This window comes from Lampris incognitus, chromosome 17 (genome assembly GCF_029633865.1).
Source record: "Lampris incognitus isolate fLamInc1 chromosome 17, fLamInc1.hap2, whole genome shotgun sequence".
Lineage (NCBI taxonomy): Eukaryota > Metazoa > Chordata > Actinopteri > Lampriformes > Lampridae > Lampris > Lampris incognitus.
In genome coordinates, this window is record NC_079227.1 from 14203294 (window position 1) to 14216342 (window position 13049).

Sequence of the window (13049 nt, forward strand, 5' to 3'; positions counted from 1 at the left end):
ATGCCAGTAACAATTAACAAGTTTATCAAATTTAATATAGGGACTCCCAAAAACAGCCAAAGGCCTTTAAAAAGTTAAGCGGGGAGGGGAACACGTATGTAAGTGGTGGGTTTAGCAGCCATCACCAATTTTGACAATATGTTTAAGTGAGAGGGTCTTCAATTGTAAAAATACCAAATTGGCTTGGGAAACCCCAGGTGACCTCTCTGCCAAAGAATCTGTAATGGTGCAAAAAAACAAAGGAAATTGTGTCGTATATGAGGAGCCATCGGTAGAAGATTTTGTTTTCTACATTCTACTTTAAAATGAAACTATTTTACTTTACTTTTCACTTTTCATTTAACTTACCTGAAAATGTCACAGAGGTCAAGGAAAGGTTAACTATATACTTGTTGGTCGAGTTGGCACTATTTTGGATTATGTGCATGACCTTTCACAAATAAATAACCATACCAATAAAAAAGAGCCAACAACACCGAAATTAATACACTAATAATATCGCCCGAGGATAAAATATATTTTTTACACTTGCTGGTAAAATATCTGACAAATTCAATCACATATTTTCTTTGATTTCAGCACTTTTCCAAGTCACCGCTAGATGGCGGTAGTAGCTTAAAAAAAAAACAACAACCATAGAAGCTTCGGTGGCTTCAGAGGTACTCCGGAATGGTTCGGAGCCACCAAAGATTTAGCCTGCACCGCTTCAGGAATGAGTTGTGAGTGCTTCTGTTTTTATTGTATCTGCTTTCTATTTGCATATTGTTGTATATTGTACTGATTGTAGGGTCCTTCGGGACTACCTTGTGATTTTGGGCTGTACAAAGAAACGACTTGACTTGCTACTTTTCATGTCTTCCAGGCATACCCTCTCTGTTGTGTCTGTGTGTGTGTGCATATAATTGTGGATTTCTTATGTGCTTGTTATTCCATCTGTCCATCCATCCATTTGTCTGATCCCCTGTTGAACTCCAGAGGCTAAAACCTAAACCGTATTGTTGACCTGAACAGCAAACAGACTGTCTGTCACAAGACCATCCTTTAGACTACCTTCTGCTGCACTCTGAATTTCTCTTTCTCAAGTGTCCACTTTGGATTGCCGGAGACTAAAACTAACTGGAACAGTATTTTCATATTTCATCCATCGATTTACCAAACAAACTCAAACCAACTAAGCGTTTCCAGAAATGGCAGTTTTGAAAAGCATATTCCTCAGAGATCCTACAGACATGTAAAGATGTACACGACCAGAGCAGAGCATCTTAGAAAAGGATATTAAACATGTGTGCTATGTGCATGTAACGGGTTATTATAAATATTCCGTTTGCCCTGATTTACTGTTTGTTTCGCGGCCTGTGCTGATGCTGCTGGTCGGGTTGGGCCTTCACTGACTAGGGGCGGAAGTGGGGTAACCAAACGTCCGGGTTTGTCCGGGATTGTCCCGGTTTCAAGCTGGGGTGTCCCGAGTCCCGGCTACTCTAGCCTGTTTTCTTTTTTTTTCTTTTTTTGGTGGGGGGGGGGTAAAAATCCTTCAGTGTATCATGTCCGGCGAGACAGACAAGCTTGTGAGCGCGCGCAAATGCGTGTGCGCGTGCACGAACGCGCGGTACACATTTTAGGGTCCCGGTTTGGGATTTTGAAAATCTGGTCACCCTAGGCGGAAGTAATGTTGCGTTCGCCCTGCAGACATTGTAAATATAACACTTTATAATATGTATGGTTCTCCGGCTTGGTCGGGCGTCCCTGCGGACACAAATCGGCCGTGTCTGAGGGTAGGAAGCCGGATGTAGGTATATGTCCTGGGCGCTGCACTAGCGCCTCCTGTGGTCAGTCGGGGTGCCTGCTCGGGGTGGGGGGCTGGGGGGAATAGTGTGATCCTCCCACGCGCTACGTCCCCCTGGTGAAACTCCTCACTGTCGGGTGAAAAGAAGCAGCTGGCAATTACTAGAAGGGAGGCCAGCTACATTTTGAATTAACATCTTTCATGAATGTGATGGCAGTAAAGTCAATATTTATTCGTTATTTGTAATTTGAGTTATTCGTAGTTGAGTGTTTGAGCTTAATGCCGGTGGCTAGTGCGCAGTTTCACCACACAGCAATGCGTGTTTCGGCCAGCATGTTGCAGAGAGATGATGTTTCTTGTTACAAGTATGTCATGTATAGAGTATTTTAAGTTATCAGGATAATCCATCTATCCAAACCGCTTATCCTGCCCTCAGGGTCGTGGGGATGCTGGAGCCTATCCCAGCAGTCATGTTTGTTTGAGTTAAAACAATCCTAATTGTAAAGACTACTGTTTTTGTTATATATGTCTATTTTAAGTAATGGTGTAAGTAGTTTATTTTATATGAATATATATATATATGAAATCCAGTAAGTCAAGTAAATTCATGTTTCATGCCATAAGCACTGCTTATGGCATGAAACAGGCTTGTACTGTCTCATACAGAATTTACTTGACTCGCTGGATTATTTTGCTCCTGATTTGTTGAGCACTTTCCATACCGTTGAGTGTTTCTTTTAACAAAGTTATATATATACACTATATATACACACCCACTATATGTGGTATGTATGTATGTATGTATGTATGTATGTATGTATGTATGTATGTATGTATGTATGTATGTATGTATGTATAAAAGTATAGGAACACACCTTCTAATCATTGAATTCAGGTGTTTCATTCAGACCCATTGCCACAGGTGTATAAAATCCAGCAGCTAGCCATGCAGTCTGCAGTTACAAATATTTGGGAAAGAATGGGTTGTTCTGAAGAATTCAGTGAATTCAAGCATGGTACTGGCATAGGATGCCACCTTTGCAACAAGTCAGTTTGTAAAATTTCTTCCCTGCTAGATATTCCACAATTAACTGTAAGTGGTATTGAAAAGTGGAAGTGTTTAGGAACAACAGCAACTCAGCCACGAAGGGTGATTGGACTTGTTTTTCTGGCACATTCTACAGATGCTCGATCAGGTTGGGTTCTGGGGAATTTGGGGGCCAGGGCAACACCTTGAACTCTTTGTCATGTTCCTCAAACAACTCCTGAACCATTTTTGCTGTGTGGCAGGGCACATTATCCTGCTGATAAAGGCCGCTGCCATCGGGGAATATCATGTCCATGAAGGGGTGTAGTTGGTCTGCAACAATGTTTAGGTAGGTGGTATGTATCAAAGTAACATCCACATGAATACCAGGACCCAGGGTTTCCCTGCAGAACGTTGCCCGGAGCATCACACTGCTTCCCCCAGCTTGCCCTCCTTCCATACTGCACCCTGGTGCCACCTCTTCCCCAAGTAAACGACACACATGCACCTGGCCAGCCACATGATGTAAAAGAAAAAGTGATTCATCAGACCAGGCCACCTTCTTCCATTGCGCCATGGTCCAGTTCTCATGGTCATGTGCCCATTGTAGGCGCATTTAACAGTGGAAAGGGGTCATCATGGGCACTCTGACCGGTCTGCGACTACGCAGCCCCATAGGCAGCAAGCTGTGAGGCACCGTATCCTGATGCCTTTCTACATTAACTTTTTCAGCAATTTGAGCTACAGTAGCTCTTCTGTGGGATTGAACCAACTGGACTAACCTTTTGCTCCCCAAATGCGTCAATGAGCCTTGGGCGCCTATAACCTTGACACCACTTCAGTGGTTGTCTTTCCTTGGACCATTTTTGGTAGGTACTGACCACTGCATACCGGGAACACCCCACAAGACCTGCTGTTTTGGCGATGCTCTGACCCGGTCGTCTAGCCATCACAAATCGGCCCTTGTGAAAGTCGTTCAGATCCTTACACTTGCCCATTTTTCCTGCCTCCAACACATCAGCTTCAAGAGCTGACTGTTCACTTGCTGCCTAATATATCCCACCCCTTGACAGGTGCCATTGCAATGTGATAATGTTATTCACTTAACCTGTCAGTGGTTTTAATGTTTTGGCTGAACAGACAGACAGACAGATGGGCTTTTGATAAGAAGTTTCTTGTTACAGGATAAAACATGAAAATGATGAAGAATGCTCAGTAATATGTAAAACACAACGCAGAAGAGAACTGTTACATGCACACCTTCGCAAATGCACATACATATGCACGCACAAGAAACGTATCCACACTTACAAAGGATTGGGACAACTATTTTTAGCCCAGGTACTGAATAGCAAAATCCAGTATTGCTCTGATGTGGTTCAACAGCTGACGTGGATACACCTAGACACATGCTATACAGTAGCCACCTTTGTAAGTAAGTAACTAAAACTTTATTTATACTGCACCTTCTGTACGGGCTCCAAGTGCTTCACAACACTATAAACTCGTGTGTATGTGTGTGTGTGTGTGTGTGTGTGTGTGTGTGTGTGTAATATGCTGGTGGTCCAGGCACACTGCTAGACCTCAGGAGGAGCAAGGGTGTGGGTTTGGTCGCAGCTGTGAAAACAACTTGTTCAGGAAGAGTGATGGGGCCACTTGATTGAACGCTGAATATATTTTGGGCGGATATAAAGTAAAAAGATTATTTTACACTTTCACCCTTGTAGGTATTTTGCTGACACGCTCATCCCGGAGGACTTCCAACAAGTGAGTAGGTACACGCTCTGTGTCTTGCTTTGAGGACACGGGCTGAACTTGAGGCTTTTGTGGGGCATGCTCAGTATGCACAACTAGGTATCGATTTTAAAGATCGATTGTTAGGTCAATTGTAAGATTTCCTCGCTAACCACCAGGCCTCCCTGCTACCTCTAAAGCTGTGCTGAACCTCAGAAAGTAAAGCAACAAAACAGCCAGAACGTGAACAACACAAAACAATACTGGATTATCAACTCAGCCGCCATCCTGAAAACTGCCTCCCAGGGTGCTCATAATGTCACATGGCTATTGTTTCTATGGGCCCCAACATGAAGGGAAAAGGAAGCGTAGTTTCCCAGTGCTCAATGTATTTTCACATGGGCAGGGTGCTACCGAGGAAGCCGTCTGATCCAGCCGTCGCACAGAGGAGATGGGGCTGTTGAACGCATTACTTGGTGACACATGAGCCACGTCTGCAACTGCCCACTGTTTCAGTTAAAAACAAAAAAAGCTGCCAAAGCTGGACTGCCATCATGGTAGGCCAGATCATCGTCTGTGTACTGTACCAATAACAGACCCAGTGTGGGTTTGGCCAAGAAGTGACGACAATTTCATAGTTGTCTTGATATGAGTACAGCTGCTACTTTTGGTAGCCAAGGGCTACCTAGCATTGGCTTGACCCATTTTGTCTATATGCTTAATTGTCAAAGTTCGGCATAGTGGGTGAAAAAATACTAAAGCCCAGGCTCTTTCAAACATTTCAGGTTTCCACTTGGCTTGTAGCCATTAAAGTTCTCCTCTATTCAGTGTTAGTCGCCGTTGAAGTTCCCTCGCCTTGCCTTTAGCCTGTTTGCACTGCGTTTTGTATATGCAGTTTGTACTGCACACAGCGGTTTTCACCGTAGGAGCCATCATACCCTGCACACATCTGCACTGCACATGGGAGAGGCATGGTTCAGAAGGTAGAGCGGGTCGTCTAGTAATCAGAGGTTCCTGGTTCGATCCCCAGCTCCTCCAGAGAACATGTGGAAGTGTCCTTGAGCAAGACGCTGAACTCCTAACTGCTCCTGATAGTCCACCTTGGATGCCATGACAAAGTCCTCTGGATTTGGAGCGATAGTGCAGCAATGTACAGCTAGCATGCTGGATTGGGTCCAGGTTGGAAAAACCTGTCTGGAGGAGGTGGATGCGACATGCTCTCCCCTCCGAAACCAGCTGGTGTCCAGGGGCCCTTTGGCATCACCTCCAGTTGCTCCACTGGAACCCCTCAGATGCCAACATGAGGAGACTGTGGTTGAATTGGGCAGCTCCCTGGAATGAATGTGCAAATGAAGTGAATGCGTTTTTGTTAGGGTGCTGATGAAAAAGAGCATTTATTTTTTTACATAAAACCTTTCTTTATTGCAGTTAACATATACAGAAAAGTAAAACAAGTTGGTCAAGTGACTCTACCAGTGAGTGAGATGCAGGGAAAATCCTGTATACAGCCAGCATGGCATATAGCATGTCACACACAAACACTTATACAACTACAAAAGCAATAGTACAACAAGCATTTTAGCCTACCAGTAAAGCCTACCAGTCCACTACTGCACAAGTACTGTAAATATCCACTTGCATAAGTGAACACTGACCCGTAAAATTCTACATTTCCTACATTTGTTTGCACCTGTGTGTGTGTGTGTGTGTGTGTGTGTGTGTGTGTGTGTGTGTGTGTGTGTGTTAGTCTTTATTGTCTTGTTCCTGGTGAAAATCAAGTCAAGATTTTTTTTAAATCAGGTGACATGGTGTTTATGTTAAAGGTTGGTCTGGTGCATTTAGATAACATCATTTCATTCACTCGGTGCTGGTTCACTTGTTTAGCTAAAATTTTCTGCCTGAATCAAGCAACAAGCAAAATCTTACCGTACCAACCACCCTAGAGACATGTTTTTTAATCAAATGATCTTTTAAGACTAAATCCAAGTTTCAATCACATGTTCAAATTGGAGACACTGCAGCCTAGACTAGCCTGGCTCGTGGTTCTCCGTGGTCATGCTATAATTCCTTGACCCAGTTTATACTAAGGCTTTGTTTCCAGAAAACATCTCTCCAGTGAAAATACGCTATGTCATCAGGATGCTGCCGGATGGTTGCTCATCAACCCAAATACTTCAGCACTGAGCTAACGCTCCTTGGTGGGGTTCATCCGCCCAACGACTCCACCAACTGAGCCAGATTGAACCCTAAATTAAGCACAAACTAAGCCTCGAGAGAGTGTTACTCTACAACATGGCTATTTTCCACTTTGTCATTTGTCTTTGCCTCCTTGTAATGCACCAAGCCAAAACAGTTGGACTTGTAATATGTGATGCCCAGACACACATGGGAGCTTTAGTTGGCTACCAAACGTGACCTATCTGTCGGAATTTAGTAAGCAAAATGATGGCTAGCGAAGTTAATTAGTGGCCTTCTACCCCAGTCCTGACATTGACCATCAACACTCACACATACACACTCCCAGACACACGTTCCTGCGTTACCCTGAACAAGTATCCGTATCCAACCATAAGAATCCTATTCTGCCCCAATGCTATTAGCATACTCACATACAGGCTAATGTGCACTCAGCCATTGCCCAATCTTTGGTTTTGTATTTAAACACACACACACACACACACACACACACACACACACACACACGGGGAAATAAAGCAAAACAATAAAATAAAATAAAAAATAAATCTTCTGACTGAATTTTTTTAGGCCAAATCATATTCATATTCAGTGCATATTTTTAATTTATCTTATAACACCAAACAAAATTTTTAAATGAGCCTCTTATTAACAGAAAATGGCAAAAAAATAAAATAAAACTAACAGCACCGCACCAGCATCTGGGAGGGTGCTGTGGTGGCTGGGAGGGTTGGTCGGGGCATTTTGCATTGTGAAAATATGCTGTTTCACACCATATTGGACCATAATCATTGAAATATTTATAAAAGTAAAACTCTGGTTGCTGTTTATCCACATGCACTCAGACATTAAGCAAGAAGAAAATCGAAATTCTGATTCTGAGACTAATACGCTCACTGAGGACGTATACGCTGTCTGAAGCGATCCTCCACCTTTGTGAGTGATCGGTAGTCCGCGGTGGTGTAGCGGTCTAGGCATCGGCTTTGTGTCGATGCAGTTGCCCACTGGGGACTGGGGTTCGCGCCCCGGTCTCGTCAGATCCGACTATGGCCGGACTCGATGAATCAGCAATCATTGGCAACGCTGTTTTCGGGAGGGGGGCGGAGTCGGCTTGTGTTCGTCACGTGAATGCGTCTCTGGGGGTGTCGGAAAAAGCAGTGATTCGGCCTGGAGTCGCCTCGTCACGAAAGTGGGGAGGCGTCTCCTTCGAGACTCCCGGCCGGAGAGATGCAGTTGGCGAACGCATGCAGTACGAGGGTGGGTGTTTGAATTAAAATAGGGATCGATTGGCCACTAAATTGGGAGAAATCAGAAATAAAAATGTATATAAAAAAAGAAAAAAAACCTTTGTGAGTGATCCCACTATGCAACACACAAAATAGCACTGGTAAAACAAGACTTGTAGTGAATGGATTTGAACTTCAGTTTCCTCATCGTCCCATAGCCATTTGACAATGCGAAAGTGTTTCCCAACATTTCTGTTCAGAATGGCCCGTCTGTAGACGGCTCACTTTCCCAGTAGCCACAAGTCAGCTGACATTCTCTCAGCGTAATCTCTGATAGTTAACATTTTTCAGACTGTCTCTGAGCTCATCGTCTGACCGACATAATTCTTGGCTGTTTCACATTTCTGCCGTAATACGTCGGCAAGAACTCGTTTCCACTCGTCATGAATCATAATTTATTACCCCTGTGGCAGCAGAACCGTCAGAAACTCCCGCATGTTAAACCGGACATGACGTGGTAAATCTTGCAGGCATCGCGAAAAATATGCCATCGTCAACAGCGCACGCCAACAAACAGGAAACTTGTATGACCGCTGCAGTAGAAACCGGAAGTCAGTGGACTACAGTTATGCACGACGCGTTCGGCACTAGTCTGCTGCCGTTCGCGGCCGTGGAGTGCAGAAAGTATGTCCAAGACTTAAGTCTCAATCCTGCTCTGATCTCAGACATGGCGTCTCTGGAATCCAATCGACGGAAATTCGTCGTGGCTACGGAGAACTCTCATCTTGTCTGTGTATGCATTTCAACAGAGTTGGGCAAGTTACTTCCAAAATGTAATATATTACATATTACTAGTTACTTTCATTTAAAAGTAATGTTACACTACAATATTACTTTGTGTGTAGAGTAATTAGTTACTTATTACATATTACTTTGAGTTACTTTCACCAACCTAAACACCGAAACCTAGGCATTAAAAAATCAAAGCACATACTACTTCTTCCATGGCGAATAATGGAAGCACAAAAACTCAGATTAACTGGAGCCGATTACACAGAATTACATCACAACAAACAAATACATGACAAGACACAAAATATATATTTTTAATTGCTTGGACTTCAACAACTTCATGTTAGAGCGTCACTAAACAACCATACAGCCACCAGAAGGGCATTCATTTTTTCCATCCCTGAAATAGTATGGGACCAACAGCAACAAATATTAGTGCATCATTCATTAATTATAAAATATGGTTCATTTCAGTCCTGGATGAAGAAAAAAATAATACATAACCTCAACTTCATTAAATAAACAAGTCCATAGCTTGTAGTGTAGGCTATTATTTCAACAACAACAAAAAAAACACTACAGCCAAACAGGGTAGACCTGCAGTACAAGCAAGGGAAACATACAGCCTTATAAAGGCTGACAGTAATAATAAATGATAAATAAAAATAAACTATAGAAGGCAATTAGCCTTGACCTAAGGCTTTACTACATACTGCTAAAGAACTTGTTAAAACGCAGCAGGAGTAGGCGCTGAAAGCGTGCTTCACTGAGACGGTTTCTCTTTGGAGTGAGAACAAGTCCCCCAAGACTGAAAAGTCTTTCCACTGGTGCACTGGATGGTGTTGCTGTGTTATAGCGGAGTGCCACTTTTTTAATTCGTGGAAACTTGTGCAGGCTTTCCATCACAGGATCAGATTTGAGATAGTCCACCACCTCTGTTTCCACCGACATAGCTGCACTGGTTACATTGACCTCTGCATCAAAGGAAAAAAAGTCATCCTCATTGGAGGCAGCAACAGGTGGATGAGGATTATGCGTCAGGGCTGCTGGTTCTTCTGTAAAGGAGCGGCACTCCGTAATGAGCAGCAGCTTAATGTTGTCTTTTCTCGTTTCCTCTTTCAACCAGCGGAGCCTAAACTTGGGGAGCGAGACAGCAGCCAGCAAAGCCTCCTTGGAGTCAAGAGTTGTTGCAAACCGACTTTTGATTGAGGTCACAATGATGTCTGGCAGTCCACTGGTCATCTGCGATAGGCCATGTTTAATTGCGAGGGTTTTGGCCATAAGAATTTCTAATGTTGGCTGAAGTGTTCCATAAAAACAATTCTCCTCGCCCTGCAAAATGTCTAAAGCAGCTGTGTAAGGTCTCACTATAGAACAGTATTCGTTTAGAAACTGGTACTCCCTGTCGTTCATACATTTAATCTGAAGCTTTGTGCAGAGGTTATTGATGACAGTGAGAGGCATTTCTGTAATGCGGGCATATGCCTCATAGAATGAGTTCCACCTGGTTACAGTAGGAACAATCAACTTTTTACTGCTGACCTCTTCCAGGTACTCTGATGCTATTGTAGAGCAGCTGGCCTTTGTCCATAGTGCAGAACATTTGCCTGTAGCACTACGATACACAGCCTCATCCCAGTACAAGGATGACGTCAACCAGTAAGGAGAAGTTCCATCTGAGCTGTAGGTGTTTGGGTGAAGTAACGGGTAAACGTTAGGTGAGGGTAACCCTAACTGTTAGTTGAGGGTAACCCTACATGGTAGGTGAGGGTAACCCTAAACGGTAGATGAGGGTAACCCTCATAGAATGAGTTCCATCTGGTTACAGTAGGAACAATCAACTTTTTACTGCTGACCTTTTCCAGGTACTCTGATGCTATTGTAGAGCAGCTGGCCTTTGTCTATAGTGCAGAACATTTGCCTGTAGCACTACGATACACAGCCTTTGATTCTGAATTAGATGACAGCCATTTATCTACCTCATTGTTTGCAATTAGATTTAGTGTATGGGCTGCACATCTAAAGTGGGGAGGCAGTTCACATGTACTGTTTTCCACATTTTCATTGGTGGTGGAGAGCACACTGTGCAGGTCTGTAAAGGTCACCTCACCACCTTCCTCCATCTCCTCATCAGACTCAGACTGTGCTTGCTGCTGTTGAAACTCCTTGAACGCCTTTACAAAATTACTCCCATTGTCTGTCACACATGCAGTCACTTTGTTGTTGGTCAGTCCATATTGGGAAAAAATGTCCTCCAGCTCTGTTGCAATTAAATCATATGTGTGTCGGCCCCTGAATCTTCTACAAGCTATAGCTGCCTTTTCTCGTTGTAAGGTACCTGTCATAAGAAACGGAGAGATAGTTGAGTTTGCTTTGTCAAAATAATCCAGTCATCTTGTACACCAAACATGTGACTGCTCTCCTGAATGTCCAGTTGAACTGACTCACATGGGTGCTGTGTATCTACATCACTGTCTACAGTAGGCTATTTACCAATGAACCTGTCAATCAACATAAATATTAATAATAATATAACAACAATAATAACACCAGTATAGTATTTATAGAGCGCTTTTCCATCAAAAAGATGCTCAAAACTCTGTGGGAGAGGGGGAAGGGCACATCTCATCACAACCAAATACATTGACTGTACCTTCATCGATCCAGTGAACAGTCACTCCCAGGAAACTCTTGTTATTGCTTCTCCATATATCAACTATTGCTGACACATAGTCCTGGGCATCTAATTTATTCTTCAGCTGTTTTTCCATCGCTGCATAGGCCTTGTCCAAATCCTTGGCAAAGGTTTTTCAATCTGGTAGTACATGCTGAAAAATAAGAAGATGGCAAACGCTACACATTACCCCTTTTGTTTGTTTCCCAAGAACTCCGTGCCTTCAGCTACAGTTAGCTAGCTAACGTTGGCTAGCCTAGCACAACAAGGCTAGTTCCACTGCACGCTGTGTTGGTTGGGGCAAGTTAGCCAACTAACGTTAGCAACTTCCTCACCTCCACCCAACTCCCGCTTCTTTGGAAACAGCATGAACGTTTGGTTACGTTAGAGTAAGCTAACGTTAGCTAGCTAGCTACCGTTTTACACCAGTTTTGCAATCCCTTTAGTTGTTAGCTAGTAGTTCATCCCCTCTTCTAGCTAACCAGCTAGGTTAGCTAACATTAGCTAGTTGATTTGAGCCAAGTCCGAATATTAAGGGTGACGTTAGCTAGCTAAGCTGACGTTAGGCTATGTTTATTAGGACTTATTGAGCAATGCATTAGGGGGACTATAGCTAACGTCACGGTTTTTACCTTGTGAGTTGATCTGACAGGGATCATGGATACAAGTTTTCGGAACGCTGGTGATTCCACCGTAGTAAGAGGCAGCATGTTCTCCACGACATAATCCGCCACCAGCCTTCGCACTTCTCCTGGGTCCACCAACTTTGACTCGGGTCTGGAAAAATCCAGCTTTAGTTGTTTCGATGTACTCGCGCCATCCTCCCGGTCACTCTGCTTGCGGTCGTTAGTAGCAACTCTCCAGGTGCTTCTTCAGGTTGCTTGTGCGATTTCTAGCAGTAGATAGCTCCTGATCGGCAATACATAAAGTACACTTTACAGTGATGCTCTTCTCTTTTGCTCGGATAAACTGAAAGTAGTGGGAGTATATCCATTTTGAAAAAGTCGACTCGGGCTCTGCCGTCGTCGCCATTGCGCGCTTCTTCAGTGACAGTAGAATTTATATCAACAAGACATGCGCGCGGCGCTCTAGCGTCAGATAGCATCTCATGCTGACTGGTGTTGACGCTGACTGCGGAAGTGACATTTCGTTCAGAAACTCGTGAAATAAAAGATGAAATAGAAGACGGTAACGCGTTACATGGGCACAGTAACTGTAATAATATTACCGATATTGTATCAGTAACGCGTTATATTACTCCGTTACTACATATTACTGTAGCGCGTTACCCCAACACTGCATTTCAATGTACAAATCACGCCCTATAAAGGTTAATTGATTAACTGAGTGGTTTGTTGGTTGATTGATCGCAGGGTTTCCCTCAGAAAAGTTGTTGGGCCCGGTAGCAGGTGTCTTGTTTGACGGGGGCCCGACGCGGACCACCGACAGACTGATGCCAGGTAGGACCCTATAGTTTCTGTGATAGCAGAATCACGGATGGAATTGCAGAATTGAGAATTTTTAAAAAACAACTATGATACAGATTACATAGGGCCCTACATTAAGTCAGGGCTAAAAGCTGACTGGGGATATTTTATCTCTGATAAGATAAAGGGG

At 43.6% G+C, this 13049-nt stretch overlaps 1 protein-coding gene across 1 annotated transcript in view; it reads left to right on the top strand.

Annotated features, from left to right (window-relative positions):
- The first annotated feature begins 709 nt into the window (after positions 1-709).
- Positions 710-13049, top strand: part of plekha1b (pleckstrin homology domain containing, family A (phosphoinositide binding specific) member 1b) — an 85615-nt gene continuing 73275 nt past the window's right edge. Inside the window, exon 1 of the mRNA XM_056296941.1 lies at positions 710-719. The gene's annotated coding sequence lies outside the window, so the exon portion shown is untranslated. The remainder of the gene's footprint in view (positions 720-13049) is intronic.